General features: G+C 49.8%; 1 long non-coding RNA gene across 12 annotated transcripts in view; it reads right to left on the reverse strand.

The window, feature by feature from the left end:
* Window positions 1–18,660, reverse strand: part of LOC147574048 (uncharacterized) — a 231,665-nt gene that overhangs the window by 160,700 nt on the left and 52,305 nt on the right. For all 12 annotated transcript variants that reach the window (XR_015243861.1, XR_015243867.1, XR_015243866.1 and 9 more), the window contains one exon: window positions 10,451–10,611. This is a non-coding gene — a long non-coding RNA (uncharacterized LOC147574048). The remainder of the gene's footprint in view (window positions 1–10,450; window positions 10,612–18,660) is intronic.

Genomic DNA, 18,660 nt, shown 5'->3' on the forward strand with positions numbered 1-18,660 from the left:
CCAGCAGGCCAAAGGCTCCAGCTGTCTGGGGCTCTGAATGAGCTCTGCCAGTAACTCAAGCTTCCCCGCACAGAAAGGAGGCAAATGAGTCTGTGGGGGTCACGGAAAGAATCTTGGCACGAAAGTCAGCGCACTTAGGCTCTGACCTCGGCTCTGCCAACCGGGAGGCCGTGGGAACCTGAGGTGGTCACTTAGCATCTCGGGGCCTCTGTCTTCTCATTCCAGGAGGAGGGGTTTTGATCGGATGATTCTCAACGGCTCCAAAAAATTCACCTAATTCTAGGGTACTGTCTTGCTAGGGTATTCTAGGGTACTGTCATTCTAGGGTACTGAATGCCTTCCCCTTCCCTCCGGAACTGAAAGGGCCCTCTTCGTTTCGGCCACCTAAGTTTTGAAAGCCAGGTGACACATTTCTAATGGAGAATAAGCAGGAGAAGAAAGAAAAAAGAAACAAACAAAGGAACCCCCCCCCCCCCCACCCCGGGGTCAGAGACACAAGGAAGGACGGAATTCACAGCCAAAAGGGAAGAAATTCCCACCCAGAGCTGTTGGGAGCCCTGAGCCTCTAGCCTGGCCGTTTCTGCCCATCGCCCGTGCCCAGCCGCCAGGGCTCCTGTGTCCACACATTCCCTTGCAGATTGAGTCCCAGCCTGCATATGACAGCCTCATTTTTCACCGACCGCATGCAGTGAATGCTGAACTGTAATCTCTTTTTGCATGCCTCGGTTCCAGATTCATAACTGGAGGAGCCGACCCCGTTGTGTGTGAGCGACCGCTTGTTGGCCACCCCGCCGAGCCGAGCCAGGCGGCCCCGCAATCCTGTGGCTTTCTCCCTGCGTCACACTTTGTCAAAAGGCATCACGAGCTTCACAAAGAAACGGCCCCTGGAAACTCCCCGTTTTCCAATCCTTTTAATATCTAATTGTTCCTCTTCTTCAAGGCTTGGCCATCCTCAGAATAGGCCGGGGTCCCCGCCTGGGCTGTCTCCACTTTCAATCAGAATGCGCTACAAAAGAGAGAGAGGCCCTTCCCACAGCCCTGGGCTGGGCGGTGTTTGCCCTCATTGTCCCAGGTTCTACTTTCTATGCCCCCGGCTGCCTCCAACAGGCCGTCCTACCCTTCCTCCAAGGGGCCAGTCCCTTCCAGCGCTAGGAAAACGTGATCCCATGAGGTAGACGGGCCCTTCGAGAACTCTCCGCTGGCTTCCCATTGCACTTAGAATGACGCCCGCCTCCTTGCCACGAACCTGGGGCCCTGCCTGCCTCCCCCACGTCACCCCCAGCGGACCTCCAGCCTGGGCGCACACCATTTCTCTTTGCGCGAATGTTCTTTGCCCAGATCCTTCCACGGCTGCTTCCTGCTTGACATTAGCCGAGGCAATGGAGGGCGGCAATGTCACCCCGATGCTGTCATGGTCAGTGTTGGGTGTGCACGTGGCTGGATTCTAGACACAGCATCTGTGGCCCCACCTGAGGCTTCTGACTGCTGGATCCCACTCTGCCCAGAGGCAGGAACGACTGGCCCTGCCAGTGACTCGATGGCCCCGGGAGCGGCCACTCATTCGTTCTGAGCACCTTCGACGCACAGCTGAGATAACTCTGAGGCACAGGTGTACATTGGGTCCCCAGGTGCCCGCACGGTCACTTGTCTGGCACGACACCCGTTACTGGTTCCCTACTCTGTCTCATTTCCCCCTCTCCTCTGCTGGTCTTTTCTGGAATGACCTCTCCAGTCAACCGCTTGCACTCCCATCCTGGTCTCGGAGCCTGGTTAGGACATCCATCCAGGTGAAATGACATTCCCTAATCTGTCCCTATTACCTTTTTCTTTTTTAGAGTTTTTTTTTAAAGTTTATTTATTTTTGAGAGAGAGACAGACAGAGAGAGAATGAGTGGAGGAAGGGCAGAGAGAGAGAGAGAGAGAGAGAGGATCTGAAGCAGGCTCTGTGCTGACAGCAGAAAGCCTGATGTGGGGCTTGAACTCACGAACCGTGAGGTAACGATCTGACCTAAAGTCAGATGTTTAACCGACAGAGCCACCCGGGCGCCCCCCTCCCCCGCCCCCCGCCGCCATGACCTTTTTCTATTTTCTTTACGGCTCCTGATCTCTGATTTTTTTCTGTTTATCTAGCCACTCACTCTTTTTTGTTTTTAATGTGTATTTATTTTGAGAGAGCACAAGCAGGGGGAGGGGCAGAGAGAGGAGAGAGAGCACAAGCAGGGGGAGGGGCAGAGAGAGGAGAGAGAGAGAATCCCAAGCAGGCTCCACGCTGTCAGTGCAGAGCCGACGTGGGGCTCAATCCCATGAACTGAGTCGTCATCAGGAGTCAGGTGCTTAACTGACCGAGCGACCCAGGCGCCCCTCATTTACTCATTTTTTATTGACTCTCTTCGCTACAGAGAGAACGTAAGCTCCATGAGAGGAGAGGGATTCTTTGTTTGTCCCCAGCGTCTGACCGACGCCTGACCCAAAGTAGGTGCTCAATAAATATCTGCTGAGAGACGAGTGAGCTCACAGCTGATTCTGAACTGCTTCTTCGTCTGTTCATGGGATTTCCCACTGAAGGCTAGGGTAGCCTACGAAGCTGCCCCACGTTTCTGACACCCCCAGTAAAAACAAAAAAAACAACAACGTCAAGCCCATGGAGAGGGGGAAATAAGGAAAGTTCTTTCCCAAGCGTCAGAGGTCACTGTCTTGTCATTGAGGCACCCAGAGTTCACCATCTCTTCTGGTCACCCAGTCCTGCAGGTTAAGACCCGACCAGAAAGGAGAGTTGGATGGTGTGATAAAAATGGACTTGGTCTTTACGCTCTTGGGATGATATAACTGTCGGAATGCTAGACTCCTGCCTTGAACTGAGGCGGTTTATTCCTGCCACGTGAAAAGCGCATTTTGTCCCAGGTGGCCATCCCTTGTCCTGCGGGAGGTTCTCCGCGGTTAACTGGGTCTTGGGTCTCATTCCACTGAGGAGTGAGCTTGCTTGTCAGGTGGCTGTGCCATCGGGGCTTCCAAGGGACCCTCTCTGTTCTGAATGCCGGCATCACACTGCGTGTGGCCTCGTGTGCGTCCGTCCCCCGTGGAGGTGGAGAGTGTCTGCAGGGTCGTGTGTTGCTCGTGCCCATTTCTTACCCTTATCCCTTATGCCTGGTGCGTCCGTCTAACTTCCCCAGATCCGGGGCGCCAAAGACCATCTCTGCTTGTTCACCACTGGGCTTCCGGTGTTTACTATAATTACTATCCACTGTGGACTCTTAGTAAATACACACTGGGTGAATGAATGAATCAACAAATGAATGAATTGGAGTTTTTCCAGAGGAAGGACCACTAAAACTCATTGAAAGAGTCTCTAAAGCTCATTGACATGGAGTAGAATCTTCAGGAGCCCTGGATGAAGAAGGAGGCAGTGACAATGAATGGCCCACTAAGAAAATATCGCGGGGTCAAAGGACAGCCGGTGAAGGGCTTTAAAGGAAAATTTGGGGTTGCCCATGTGTGATTCTGCACAGGCACGCGTGGCTTAGCTATAAACAGATGGGTTAATTTCCAGAAAATTCCACCACTAATAGGCTGTCGCCAGAGCCGGGTGCTAAAACTCTTTTCTGATCATGAGGGGCATGCCCAGGATCCTCTCTTAAAATACCCAGTGACTAAGGAGACCGGAGGCAACACAAACTGCCCAAAGAGTTGAACAAGATGATGTATGAGGAGGCGTTCTACAAAGCGTAAATCTCTTTACCCACAGTGTGTTTTTGTGATGATGATAAATATCACCGCTAAGTGTATTCAGTGGATAATTAGTCCCAGACGGTGCCCCATTGGAAAAAAAAATATATATGTGTGGTCAGAAAGCCAGAATGAAATCCACTCAAAATGTAAGTCAGATCATGCTACGACCCTTCTCAAAAGCCTCCGGAGACTTCTGTCCCGCTCAGAGGCAAACTCAAACCCCTTGCCACGGCCCCCAAATCAGACAGGGGACGTCTTCCATGGGGACCTCGATCAGGTCAGTCCTACAGTTGCTTTCCTGTTATTACGTCCTTCGTGTAAAATTCTAAAATCCACATGGAAAGATGCTTAACATCACGAATCGCCGAAGAAAAGCAAATCAAAGCGACAAGGAGATAGCACCTCACACCCATTGAGATGGCTATTATTAACGTAAACGGAAAATAACACATGTCGGCCATGACCCGGAGAGATTGGGACCCTCGCGCACCGTCGACAGAAAGGTAAGACGGTCCCGCCGCTACGGAAAACAGTATGGTGGTTCCTCAAAGGTGAAAAATAGAACTTCTGTACGATTTGGCAATCCCACTTCTGGGTAGACATATACCCAAAAGAATTTAAAAACGGGGAGTCAAACAGGTATCTGCACTCTGATGTTCACTACAGCATTATTCGCAGCGGACAAGATGAGGAAATGACCTGAATGTCTGCCAACAAATGAACAGAAAAAGGCAATGCGGTATAGACATATGATGGAATGGCGGCCAGCCTCAGACAGGCGGACAGTTCTGATGCACGCTACAATCCGGATGAATCCTGGGGACACCGTGCTGAGTGAAATCAGTCGGCCACGACGTCACTTCCGCGATGTGACCAGATTAGTCAGATCCATAGAGACAGAAAGTGGAAGGGTGGGCACCAGGGCCTTGGGGAGAGGGGGTGGGGAGTCAGCGTTTAAAAGAGACAGAGCTGTGGGTTGGAAAATGAAAGGAAGTTCTAGGGATGGGCGGTGCTGACTGCTGCACGATCATGTGAAGGCGCTTAATGCTACAGAACTGTACTCTTTTGTTTTCTGGAAGTTTATCTATTTTCGAGGGGGAGGGGAGGGGCAGAGAGACAGAGGCAGAGAAAGAATCCCAAGCAGCCTCCACACTCAGTGCACAGCCCGACGAGGGGTTCCATCCCAGAATCCGTGAGATCATGACCTCAGCCGAACTCAAAAGTTGGACACTCAACCGACCGAGTCACGCAGGCACCCTCCAGAACTGTGCTGTTGGAAAGGGTTAAAATGAGAGCGCCTGGGTGGCTCGGTCGGTTGAGCATCTGACTCTTGATTTGGGCTCAGGTCACGATCTCACAGGTCATGGGATGGAGCCCCGTGTCGGGCTCTGCACTGAACGTGGAGCCTGCTTGGGATTCCCTCTCTCCCACCCTCTCTGCCCCTCCCCCGCTTGCATTCTCTCAAAAATAAATATTTAAAAAAGGGTCGAAATGGGAAATTTTACATTATGTGTATTTTTTTATTTAAAAAAAAATTTTTTTTAACGTTTATTTATTTTTGAGACAGAGAGAGACAGAGCATGAACGGGGGAGGGGCAGAGAGAGAGGGAGACATAGAATCCGAAGCAGGCTCCAGGCTCTGAGCCATCAGCCCAGAGCCCGACGCGGGGCTGGAACTCACGGACCGCGAGATCGTGACCTGAGTTGAAGTCGGATGCTTAACCGGCTGAGCCACCCAGGTGCCCCTACATTACGTATATTTTTTTTTTTTTTCAACGTTTATTTATTTCTGGGACAGAGAGAGACAGAGCATGAACGGGGGAGGGGCAGAGAGAGAGGGAGACACAGAATCGGAAACAGGCTCCAGGCTCTGAGCCATCAGCCCAGAGCCCGACGCGGGGCTCGAACTCCCGGACCGCGAGATCGTGACCTGGCTGAAGTTGGACGCTTAACCGACTGCGCCACCCAGGCGCCCCAATTACGTATATTTTAACACAATTTACAGAAAAGAAAGAACAAGAAAACCCACATGGGTTTCCCCTCACTTCCCTCAGCCTCTGAACATTGAACATCATCCGTCCAAAATGGCGCACCTGACCACACCGCTCACAAAGCACCTCCAATCACTCCCCACCCTGTTACCTTGCTCTCTTTCTCCTCCTAGGCCCCATCCGTGCCTGACCCATTATTACTCACATCAGTATTGGATTCTGTCTGCCATGTAAGTGCCAAAGGGCAAGGCCTATGTTTGGTTCACTGCCATTTCCCCAACAGCTGGAGAGCAACGGACACCCGTAAATATCTATGAAAGAGAGGCACGAGATGCCTCTTTCTAGATGAGGACACTGGAAAAGTGAAGTAACATACATGGTCACACACGAAATAAATGCAAAAACCAGGCCTGGGCCCCAGCCCCAAGCCTGCACCTTCTCCCAACCATACTGTGTTGTTGTTGATGTCGACATTCATTCCGGTGTCCCACCTTTTCTCCCTTGAGCGAAATCTCCCCCCAGTTCAAAATCAAGTTGCCTGGCAGCCAAAAATACACGGCTGCATTCATCCACTCAATGTGTACGTGTCAGGCACTATGCTAGGCGTCAGGATACGGCTGAGGAGAGGAGAACGCAGTTCAGGAAGGTCAGAGCCGCACAGGCCAGGCCCATGGTGGTGAGGACTACCCTTGCCTTGGGGACACAGACCCCGGAGTTCGAGAAATCCTTAGCCAGGTGACAGGAGAAACAGACGCAAGAAGAAGGAAAGGGGGACAGCACGTAATTTGTTATGAATGAAGCTTAAGGAGCAACAGGGAAGCCAAGAAATGAGGGTGACGGTATTTTGATGGATTATTGTCTGAGCAGCTAACTTTCCTTCCCTTTGCTTTCACTTCTAGTCCCTCCCTCTTCCCTGGAGGCGATTTGCCATAGCTTGGATTTGCAGATCAGATGGGCGTGAGTTCCATTCATGGCTCTGGGACTCGGTTTCCACCTCTGTACAATGGGAATATTGTAATACCGCCCTCACAGGATTATGAGAATTAACAGGAAAAACACGGGGAAAGGTCACTACCCAGTACTTGGTACACAGTAAGCACTTAATACATGCTGGCTTTGTTCTTATCTCGCACTGAATGCTGCACACATCTTTGTAACACATTCTTTAGCCCTTCAGAGTATTTAGGGGGTGATTTTTTTAATAGAAAAAAAATCTGAAGGAGTTTGTAGAACATTATCTGGAAGTCGACAACAGGTATACAGAATTGAAGGAATCTTCTAGAAACAACTGATTTGTTCAATCTGGCGGAATTTAAAGGTCTTGGGAGGAAACCACTGGGGTGTGGTCAGCATGACTGACTTCCCAAGTCTGTGCCCAGTAACCTTATAACAGCGGCTTGAAATTGGCCACGAGCAGAGAATCAACACCATAATAATCAACAAATACCACAACTCTGGGCTTTTTTTTTTTTTTTAACTTTTTCTCAAAAACTGGCTTATCAGTACCTCGCTGGAACTATAGCACAGGCTTTTCCAAGGTTTTGGAGGTCAGGTTTTTCCAAAATGACTGACCAGGCTCAACCTCGCGGTCCGACCCCATGTGGATGCGACCTGTGTTTACACTGAGGATAGTACAACCTAAGACGTATGTGCCAAACATGTCTCAGGAGACAGACCAACATCCCTCGGGGCCGCTAAGGGAGGAAGCCATGGGTACACCTCCGTCTTGGGTGGGCACAGAGAAGGCTTCTCAGAAGCAGCAGTATCTACATTAAGTCCTAAAGAACAAGAGGTTAGGACATCCCAGGAGCAGGGAGAATGGCTCAGGCAAGTACGTGTTGTGCAAAAGGGGAGAGGCGAGTGGAACCGAGCGTGCTTAGGCGAGCAAAAGTCACTTCGGCACAGAGTATGGGAGGGAAAGTGTGAGCAGGGCCAGACGGGCAGGACTGACTGTGCTGGGGTTTTCTCCTCCGTGTCATCAGGAGCCACTGGAGAGTTCGAACAGGGAGGGGGTATGACCAGAACTGCCTTTGAAAGCTCTCTGGCTGCAGTATAAGGTTAAGAAAATGTTGGTAGAGGAAGTGCCTGGGCAGCTCAGTCGGTTGAGTGCGCGACTCTTGATTTTGGCCCAGGTCGCGATCCCAGGGTCGTGGCATCGAGCCCCGCGTCGGGGTCCACGCTGACAGCGTGGAGCCTGTGTGAGAGTCTCTCTCTCCCTCTCTCTCTCCTTCTGCCCCTCCTCCTCCATTCTTTCTCTCTCTCAAAGATAAAAAGAAAATGTCAGGTGGAGGACTGGCCAAGAGAGGCCGTGGAGAACTGCGGGGAGGAAGCGAGGGGAGTGGTCCAGGTGAGGGAGGAGGAGGGCCTCCGGGCACAGGGTAAGGCAGCTCGGGAAGGAAGGAGGGACGCATCTGAGCGCATTTTTGGTGCGGACCCTCATGACCGCAGGTGTGGCTGAAGAATTTTCGGAGAAGGCAGAGAAGAAACGCAAGTAAGGACGGGAACAGATGTGTGTGACAGCTGTGCCCACGGCTGCATCCTTCACGGCAGCGAAAGGTGGAAACGACCCAAGCATCCATCACCGGAAAAACGGAGACACACAATACTCTGTATGCATGCAATGGAATATTCCTCAGCCTTAAAAAGGAAGGAAATTCTGCCATAGGTGCCAACACGGAAGAGCCCTGAGGACATTGCGCTGAGTGAAATAAGCCAGTCATAAAAGCACAAATGATGCGTGATTCCATGGATGCGAGGCGTAGACAGTAGGTAGATTGATAGAGCCAGAAAGTAGCAAGGAGGCACCCAGGGGCTGGGGGGATGTGGAGTGCGGAGTTAGCATTTAAGGGGGACGGAGCTTCAGCTTGGGGTGATGAAAACATTCCTGGGGATGGACAGGAGCGATGGTCACCCCACTATGTGAATGTGCTTAACGTCGCCAAAGTGCACACATAAAACTGACGTTTTATGTTACGTATCTTTTAGCACAATTAAAAAAAAAAAATCGAGGGGAGCGAAGGATCCAGCCCAGCCTTCGGGCTTGCGGGCTGTAGAAGAGAGCGGTGTTCCTGATGGGCCACAAGCCTCCTGACTACCCCTGCCCCGTCCGTTCAGACACCAGCCATAATGATTCTTTCCAGCAAACTGTCAGCTCGTCTGACGGAATGAACTCCACGGACAGATTGTTTGAGCAGCTGTCAGGATCCAGGGGGGTGGGGGGGGCAGGGCGCTAGCTGGGGAGGGCCATGAGGAAACTTTCAGAGGTCGTATCTTTCGGAGGTGTTATATCTTGATAAGGGTCTGAGCCATAGAATTATATTTTTACAGCTCACCAAACCTTACCCTAGATCTATTCCCTTCTCTGCACGTCAGTTTGACTTCTTGCTCTCGTTAAATGCAGGTTGAGAAATTAGAGATGAGATGTACTGATGTCTGCAACTCACTTTGAAAGGACTTTCAAAATAAGATGAATCAACGTAAACGGAAGGATCTGGGAGGAGACAAAAAGGGCAAACCGTTGGCAACCGTGGGATCTAAGTGGCCGGTACCTGGGGCACCTACAATTCTTTCCATTTTTCTGTATGTTTAAAAACTCTCATGTAAAATGTTGAGAGGAACACAATTACAGTTTTTCAAAAATGTGGTTTTTTTTTTAAATCAGTCAATTCTTATAGCACATTGCACAACCAGACAGGTTGTTAGAACTCTATGGCCATTGAGTAGCACCTAGAATAGTGGATTTTTTTTCCATTTTATTTGAGAGAGAGAGAGAGAGAGCATGAGCAGGGGAGAAGGGCAAAAAGAGAGAGAGAGAGAGAGACTCTTAAGCAGTCTCCACCCTTAGCACGGAGCCCCACATGGGGCTTGATCCCATGACCCTGAGATCATGAGCTGAGCTGAAATCAAGAGTTGGGTGTTCAACCGACTGAGCCATCCAGGTGCCCCTAGAATAGTGGTTCTTAAGCTGTGTTCCCTAGAAGTGTTTCAGGGACTTCCTCTCCTTCAGGAAAAATAGCCCTTCTTCACTATGTTTTATATGTTGTGGATTCTGTGTAAGATTTTTGTCTTTAAAAAAAGTTTTCATTATTTATTTACTTATTTATTTTTAGTGTATGTATTTTGAGACAGAGAGAGAGTGTGTGTGTGAGCAGGGAAGGGGCACAGAGGGAGAGAGAGAAAATCCCAAGCAGGCTCTGCACTGTCAGCACAGAGCCCAACGTGGGGCTCGATCCCATGAGTGGTGAGATCACGATCTGAGCCGAAACCAAGAGTTAGACGCTTAACTGACTGAGCCACCCAGGCGCCCCCATTTTCACTACTTAAAAATGTCAACGCATCTCAATACTAACTCATCCGCGTTTGGGACTGGCCAGCCTTTGCTGTGCAAGCCTGTTCCTCACATTGCTGTACTTGGGCATCCTTGGTCTTCAGGCACTAACCGGCCAGCAACATCCCACCCTATCATCGTAACAACGCTAAACGCCCCTGGTACATTTCCCTCTTGGCCCTCGTCCCACTGACTCACCCCTATCTCTTTGGAGTTAGTGCCAAATCTAAGAAACCAAGGTCCACGGGTCTGCCCTCAAGTGGAGAACATTTTCCCAACACTGCACCTTGCCTGCGACGCTCCTTGAGGGTTAACCATGTTACTTGGAACACTGACACGCTGGTTTCTACCTTCCGCGTACTCTCCTTAAAAAGAAACGTTCACCCTCCCTCTTTGCAGACCTGACCTGGTGCTCTCTCCTTGCAAACGGATGGCTCCAGATGCTTCCCGGGTACTCTCGCATCTTGACTTCGGAAAGAGAATGGCTGCCGTGACGTTTGTACAGCTGGTCTACACGGCAATCCTGCTTAGCGTTATGAACGATTAAGTTGGCTTTCAGGCAGGCATCTAAAAGCAAAAAATGAAGAAAGACCACAGTGTTTAAAATGCAGGATGAAACCCAAGCAGCGTGCCAAATGTTAAGGGACCCCATCGGCTTAGACTTTTGTCTCACACCCTCCGCTGGGGCGGTGGCCTCGGAAAAGGGCGTCGGTCAGGGGGTGGCTCCATGTACCCCTGACAAACTCCTTCCACACTGCTTTCTTACACGAGTGTGCACACGGAAAAGGAACGGAAAGCAAGCTGGGACAGATGTCTGATATCATTAAAGCTGGCTTCCAAAAGAATCCAGATCTCAGTTTGGTATATTAATGCTCTATTTATCTTTAAGCACAGATGGATATTTTTATTAGTATTACTTTGTTTATCTGGTTTCAAGAAAGGTTAGTCCAGGGGGCAGATGCCTCTGTTATGAGCGCACATTCCTGCCGAGGGAGTCAGAAGACAAGAGGAGGCTTTTCGGCAGAACTTTAATTAGAAAAGCCCAAGTTATAAATGTTGGCAGCTCTTGCCTGGTCTAACGAGTCCAGTTGCAACAACAAACGGAAAGAAAAATAGAACATTGGCAAGACCCTGATTTCCCACCTCTCCTCCCCACCAGCTGAAGACAGGTACGACGCAATGCCATTTCGTCCCCAAGTGTGAAACAGACCATGAAAGGATCCAAATTCTCAGAAAACGGATGTTTTCGTAAGCAGCTGGTTATCGCTGGAGATAATCAACAGCAACAGGTCTGTTATGAACACATGGACCTTCCAGAAGCTTCGGGCTGAGGCAATTTCTATTATGGATTTCATGGCTTTTGTTGGACGGCCTGTGTTCCTGGGCAGGGTGGGGGGAAAGGAGGGAATGGCCAGTGTCTCAGCACAATTATTACCTCTAGTTTGTTTTCCGTTGGAGTCGATTTCTTATTAGACTCTCCTTTTAGGGGATTTAAAATGGGATTATGGATCCATATGCCCAGGAAATTTCTTACCCGATTGGATTAGGAGAGTTCATTTGCCTGATGGTTCTCCCAAGAACCGTTACAACGGGCTTTGTTTTGTCACCAAGCTTAAATCTTTACTACTCATCTTTTTTATTCTAGTCCTTTCTCTACCACCCCTCTCTATACAGCTGCTTGTGCAGGCATGCAAAGGCAAAAAAAAGCAAACGTTTTAAAGCCAAAAGTCCGGGTGTAAGAGACAGGTCTGCCTTACAGCAATTGAGCATGAACATACCACTGACTGCTCTCTGGCACAATTTTCCTGCCTCCAAATTGGGAATCATCGTCTCCCACCCACCTTTTAAAGCTGCTTTGGAGATATGATTCCATCACAATCCTGCGCCAACCCCCCCTCCCCCCAAAAAAAAAATCACTCTGCCTCTTGGATCTCATGCTGTTCTCTTTCCTTTATTAAAAAAAATAATAATAATGTTTATTTATTTTTGGGAGAGAGAGACAGAGAGACAGAGAGAGAGAGAGAGGAGAGGGCAGAGAGAGGGAGACACAGAATCCGACGCAGGCTCCAGGCTCCGAGCTGTCAGCACAGAGCCCGACGCGGGGCCTGAACCCATGAACCACGATGAGATCATGACCTGAGCCGAAGTCAGATGGTTTTAGACTGAGCCACCCAGGAGCCCTGCTGCTCTCCCTTTCCAACTGCTCGTGCTCGACTTTGCTTAGATTCCTCTCTTCCCCCACATGCTGTGTCCAGCCCCTGTCTCCTTATTTTCATCTTGTCCGGCTCCAATCTCCATACCCACGTGTGCTGTTACTGCAGAGGCCCCCTCACGAATCTGCCCGCCTTGGTTTCTCCTGTTCACCTGACGCTCACTGATCCAGGTAGGTCTACCTGATCCAGAAAGGCGCTCCTGTTCTCCACGGCCGTTCCATGGCTCTGTTTGAAACGTCACCTCTATTTGGTAGGTGTTGCTGCGTATACAACAGGACACAGACTCAGCCAGCTGGTCAAGGATCTCTGGTATCCAGTCTGACCACCTCCCCCACCCCCCGCTTTCACCAGAACCTCCCCAAACTTCCCCTTCCTAGCCAATCTGAACCCTCGTCCTTCCCTGCGTATTGCTAGTAACATCCATCCACCTTTTGCTCGTTCCTGCAGCCCCTGGAGGAGCTTCGAGCTTCTTCCTGGAGCACCGTTTCTAGTCTCCTCCTGTACACGCTCCCATCTCTCACGGCTGACTTCGAGTCCAACCTCCTACTTCAACTCTGTGGACACAGCCCTCCTCTTTACCGCATTGCCTGTTCTTCATCATCTGTACCTCTCTTGTTCCACTTACTGTCACCTCCCCCACCATCTGGTTGTTTCCTACATGCCTGTTGGTATGACAACGTCCTTGAGGGCAAGTACTGGGTCTGACTGGCTTGTCAGGAAGCCTCACGGTGCCAGGCACAGAGCGGACTCTCTGTAAGGCCACCTTTGAGTCAAGAGTGCCGTTTGGAGCCTGAGCTGGTGCTGTGACACCAGCGTGTTTGGACACGTCTGGCCTTCCCAGGGCCAACGTGCACAGACACCGGAGGAGCCCTCTGGGAAATCGCCCATCCTGGGGGAGAAAAGGCGAGCAGAGAAGCTTGGCCCCCTCACAAAGCCTTAGTCATGGTGGCCGGGGCTTGGGTTTCAAGTGGGCCATAATGTCTGCCTTTCAGCTTTGTCTCCTCGCCCAAGACCTGTTTACTGAAAAAAATAAAAAAATAAAAAAATCGAGAAGGCTTTTCTGGAAGGCACATAGAGCAATTTAAAGGTCTCTGTTGGGGCGCCTGGGTGGCTCAGTTGTCGGCTCAGGTCACGATCTCACAGTTCGTGGGTTTGAGCCCCAAGTCAGGCTCTGTGCTGACAGCTCGGAGCCTGGAGCCTGCTTCGGATTCTGCGTCTTCTTCTCTTCTCTCTCTGCCCCTTCCCTGCTCGAGCTCTGTCTCTCTCTTTCTCTTTCAAAAATAAACATTAAAAAAATGTAAAAAAAAAAAAAATTTGTTTTTTTAAAGCCTCTGTTAAAACACTGGAAGTGGAGGAATTACTGCCCTGACTCCACAGAAGGAAAAATGTCTTTGGTACTGGAGGGCCCCTGAGGACACGGGGCCGTTGCTTTGAGGCCTTAAAAATGCAGCTCGTCAGAACTGAACCCCAATGGGGCCAGCAGAAAAGACATCATCAGCATCATCATCATCATGCAGATGATGCAAAGAACTAGCCATCTACCTCCAAAGACCCCCGGAAGTACTCGGGGGAGGGCCAGGAATTGCAGAGGTGAAAGAGCCTGGCAAATCACAGGTACGGCCGAGAGCAAGAGAACAGTGCAGATCACAGGTGGCCGGAATGAGCAGGTGAGAGAGTTCAAGGTGATGCACACGAAAGAACCGTTCAGAGCACATACGATGGGGGTGTCAGGACGGACTGGGTCTGCAGGTTTCTCCCGGCTACACGAACACGGTCTCACAGTCTCGTCACTCTAGAATTAACCTGTCTCCTGACACCTCGCTCCCCTCTTCCATTGGATTTTTTTTTTCATCTTTCCTTCCCCTACGTGTTACATCTATTTGCATCATCCCTGTGAGGCTGCTACAAATGAATCCGTTGAGCCATGGGAACTCATGTGACCAGTCCCAAGAACCTTTTGTTTGTCATTGCAAACACCCGCTATCAGATATGAACAGTGACGGTGGGGGGTGGGGGGCGCGGGGGACCCATGATGTATGTGCCTGGAGTTTGGGAACCGGCTGAAAAGGTAGCGGGGAGAGGAAGGAGCCTGGAAAGATAGACTTTCCTGCATAACCGTTCCTCATTTCTCATGCCTGATGATTATTAATTACATTTGTGCATTGATACAATTTGCCGGTTTTCTGAGGAGGCGAATTGAGCTTAGTCATTTTGGCATTTTTAAATGTAAATGAAAAATCACCCGGTGCTCCGAGCCAGGAGCGAGAAAGATAAATAACACCAGGAAGCTGGTCGTTGCCCGTCTGTCATAAAATTTCATTAGTTTTGACAGCTTGTACAACATAAGCAATGAATGAATGCTAACTACACTTCCTTGTCTGTCCGCTCCCAGAAGTCACCAGCACTGTACAGACCAGAGGGGTACCACCTGCCAGGGGGACCCCGCGAGGAAGGACACAGGGGCCTCCGTGAGCCCCACGAGGGCCCCAGGACACCCTCCTTGGGTAGTAGGCTCCTAACTTCTCTGTCCACGTGGGATGACTCTCGCGTAGGACTCCTTCGTTAACAAATAACTTCTCGATGCTTCCATGGGCCAGGCGCAGCTCTGAGTGCGTGCAGGTAAGTGCATCCATGGTGAGAAGTGCCAGGGGGGAGGCACGTCAGGGAAAGCAGAGAGGAGGTCCCTGCCCTTGGCTGCCTGAGGGATGCCAGCAAGTTGTCTGACCATGGAAGCCATGTGGGCATTGAGGCCCCCCCCGCAAACGGTGACGGCCCGGGAGTCCTGAGTCTCTTGGGGTGACTGACATAGAGGCACTTCTGCTTTCTGTTCCCTCTCTTCCTTCCCTTAAACAATTCAGCCATAAAGCCGTTGGGTGGGGCAGAATAAAAGTCAGCATCTCTACAGGAAGGAAAAGGAAACACGGTGGCCCAAGGTATCAGAGTCCAAGAAGGGTGACAGGAGTGTCCCTGCAAAGTGACGGCCTGGCTGGGGGGGGGGGGGGGGGCTCTGAGCCTGATGGTGGGTGTTAGGGACCCAGCAGGACGAGGAGGACATATATGTAAGCCAGCAGCCAGCGTGGGGACTCAGGGTCAAAGCTGGAAGAGGGTGTCCCCGTAGAAGGGCAGCCAGGGAAGGGGACTCAGCCACAGCAGGGTGAGGAGAACATCCGCTGGTAGGGCAGTTTGGCATGGGGACTCCAAGCCCCAACGAGGCAAGGAGAAAACTGCCACAAAGGGGTGTCAGAGCTCCAGCGGGGTGAGGAGGGCATCCACAGGGACGCTCAGCGGAAGGGGCAAATGGTCACATACAAAAGCATTGGTCAAATGAGCAAACAAATTAAGGTAATGGGAGTCTGCCTTCTAACTGCCAGAGAAGGGAAAGGGAGAAGGCGAGAATAAACCCCGTGCTGTCGGACTGGAATTGGAGAGATGAGAGTAGACACGTCGTTTCCAATCCATAGAGATAGACACTGAAATAGATACAAATGAATATACACACTCCCTTGCTGTGCCTTGAGAGCCTGGGAACAAGAACACCCAATAAATGCAACTGTCTTTCTCATGGGTGTGGTGGAGCTGGTAATACAAAAGCTTAGAGAAGCCTGTGATATCTTTACCACCATAAAGGGAGAGCCTGCCTGGGAGTAAAACAGAGGAGAAGCAGAGCAAAGAGGGATCCTGATAACATTATTTGAAGCCCTGGATCCAGCCATGCCTGAAGCTTATCTCGTAACTGAACACAATTCTTTCTTTTTTCTTTCTTTTCCTCCCTTTTCTTTCTTTCTTTCTTTCTTTCTTTCTTTCTTTCTTTCTTTCTTTCTTTCTTTCTTTCTTTTCCTTCCTTCCTTTCTTTCTTCTTTCTCCTTCCTTTTTCTTCTTCCTTTCTTTCGTTTTTCTTCCTTCCTTTCTTCCCTCTTCCTTCCTTCCTTTCTTCCTTCTTCCTTCCTTCCTTTTTTCTTTCTTTTTTCTTTCCTTTCTTTTTCCTTCCCTCCTCCCTTCCTTCCTTCCTTCTTCCCTTCCTTCTTTCTTTCTTTCCTTCCTTCCTTCCTTCCTTTCTTCCTTCCTTCCTTCCTTCCTTCCTTCCTTCCTTCCTTCCTTCCTGTAGGGTTGGTTGAATTGTTGGCACTTGAAGTGAAAAAGTTTTATTAATACTCTCAAAAAATTCCTGATGATTGGTCTCCATGGAATCACAACCTCAGATATTCCAGGCATCCTACTTTTTAAAAGGCATTTGTATGTCCATGTTGTCATTTATTTAGCAAACATTTATTGGGTGCCTCCTAAATGCCAGACACAATTCTGGTTTCTTAGGATACACCAGTGGAGGAAAACTGACAAGAATCTCTGACCTGTGGGATTGACATTCTAATGGAGCAAGACGGAAAATAAACAACAGACAATAACTCAATAAATAGAGGAGTATAAATGCTGTGGTGTGGGGGGGCGGGGAGGAGAAAAAGAAACGGTAGAGCATGGTAAGGGGGAGACAGACATTCCAGCACAGAAAGGGGGATTTGCAGTTTTAAATCGAATAGGCAGGGTAGAACACAGTGAGAAGGTCACACCTGAGCAACACCTTGAAAATGAGAGGGCTAGAACATATCGGGGATGGAGGGGAAACTGCCAGGGCAAAGGTCCTGAGGCAGAACTGGGTCTGGTGTGTTCAAGGAACAGACAGGAGTCACTGTGGCCAGAGTGGCTTCAGGAGAGAGTGATTGGGGTCATAAAGGGAAACACTGGGGGACCAGGTGAGACCTTAAAGGTGTTTCAAACAGTCAGCTTTGACTCTAAGTGAAAGGAGTCATAAAATCATATCATATTAAGCAGAAAATTAGGTGGTCTCAGGTATCAAAGGATCACTCCGGTTGTTAACCTAAGAGTGAAGGGGTTTAGGGTGAGGAGGGTAAGAGCAGAGAGAACAGGTAGAAGGAACCCCGGGGAGGGAGGCTGGTGGTTCAGGCCAAAGTAATTCCAGGGAAGAGGGGAGTCGAAAATAATTCTAGGGTTTGGGGGCGCCTGGGTGGCTCAGTCGGTTAAGCATCCAACTCTTGATTTCGGCTCCGGTCATGATCTCACGGTTCGTGAGTTCAAAACCACATCGGGCTGACAGTGCAAAGCCTGCTTGGGATTCTGTCTCTCTCTCTCTCTCTCTCTCTCTCTGCCCCTCCCCTGCTTGCTCTCTGGCTCTCCCTCAAAATAAATAAAAATAAACTTTAAAAATATAATTCCAGGGTTTTGTGCTTGAGCAGCTATAATGAGGAGCTAAATGGGAAATGCCACAGGAGGAGAGATTTACGGGCAGAAGATCAGGAGATCAGTTCTGGACAAGCTGGGCTGGAAAAGTCTCTTAGACATCTGAGCACAGGTGCTGGGTAGCCATTACATAGAAGAAGCTAGAGTTCCAGAGATGAATTAGGACCATTTTAACGTCTGCAAACTTTTACAAAATTAGTTTATATTTAACAGTGCATTGGAGGATCAGTTTCTAAGTGCAATGCCATAAAGATCTGGCCAGAAGATCGTAAAACCTTCGCTCGGGATTTCCAGTTCTGTTGTCTTTACCGTGCCTTTCTCTAGGCTGGGGGTTCTGAGTGTGGTCTGGCCACCCCGGGGGGAACCTGAGATCCTTTCAAGGTAGATGAGAATTATTTTCATAATAATAGCAAGGCATTATTCACCTTTTCCCATTCCTGTTCATTCCTGAGCTCACAGTGGAGGTCTCCAGAGACTATGTCATGTGATTTGAAATTGAATGCAGGGATAATAGATATGAGCACATTGCTGTCTTCTGCGAAGCTGTGATATTGTGATATAATAAGAAATGTTTATTTGGGGGGAGTTGCCTGGATGGCTCAGTGGGTTACGCATCTGACTCTTGAGTTCGGCTCAGGTCATGATCTCACAATTCGTGAGTTCAAGCCCCGCGTCGGGCTCTGTACTGACAGCATGGAGCTTGCTTGGGATTCTCTCTCTCTCCCTCTCTCTCTGCCCCTCCCCACTTGTCTCCCGTCTTAAAATAAATAAATAAACTTAAAAAAAAAAAATAAATAAATATATATTTGGTCTTTGTCCCTGGTTCCTGGCATAGGGTATTTTAAAACCCCGAGAGATAGGAGTGAAAGGAGCCTCCGACGTATTCATGAAGAGCCCTTTTCAACCTTATCTGTGTCTGTGCTGATAAGGTGCCTCTTGGTGTCCCCAGAGTTTCAGGATGGGGGTTGGTAGGAGAGGGGTCAACTGCATGATGACAGGGAAGGGAGCGGGGCTGGAAAGTGAGCTCGTCACCAACAGCCAATGTTTTAATTAACCGTGGCTGCTTAACGAAATCTCTGTAAAAACCCCTGAACTACAAGGTTTGGAGAAGTTCCGAGTTGGAGCTGCCGGGGCAGTGGGAGGGGGTGGT

Source organism: Puma concolor, chromosome E1 (genome assembly GCF_028749965.1).
Source record: "Puma concolor isolate L17-30 chromosome E1, mPumCon1.1.hap2, whole genome shotgun sequence".
NCBI lineage: Eukaryota > Metazoa > Chordata > Mammalia > Carnivora > Felidae > Puma > Puma concolor.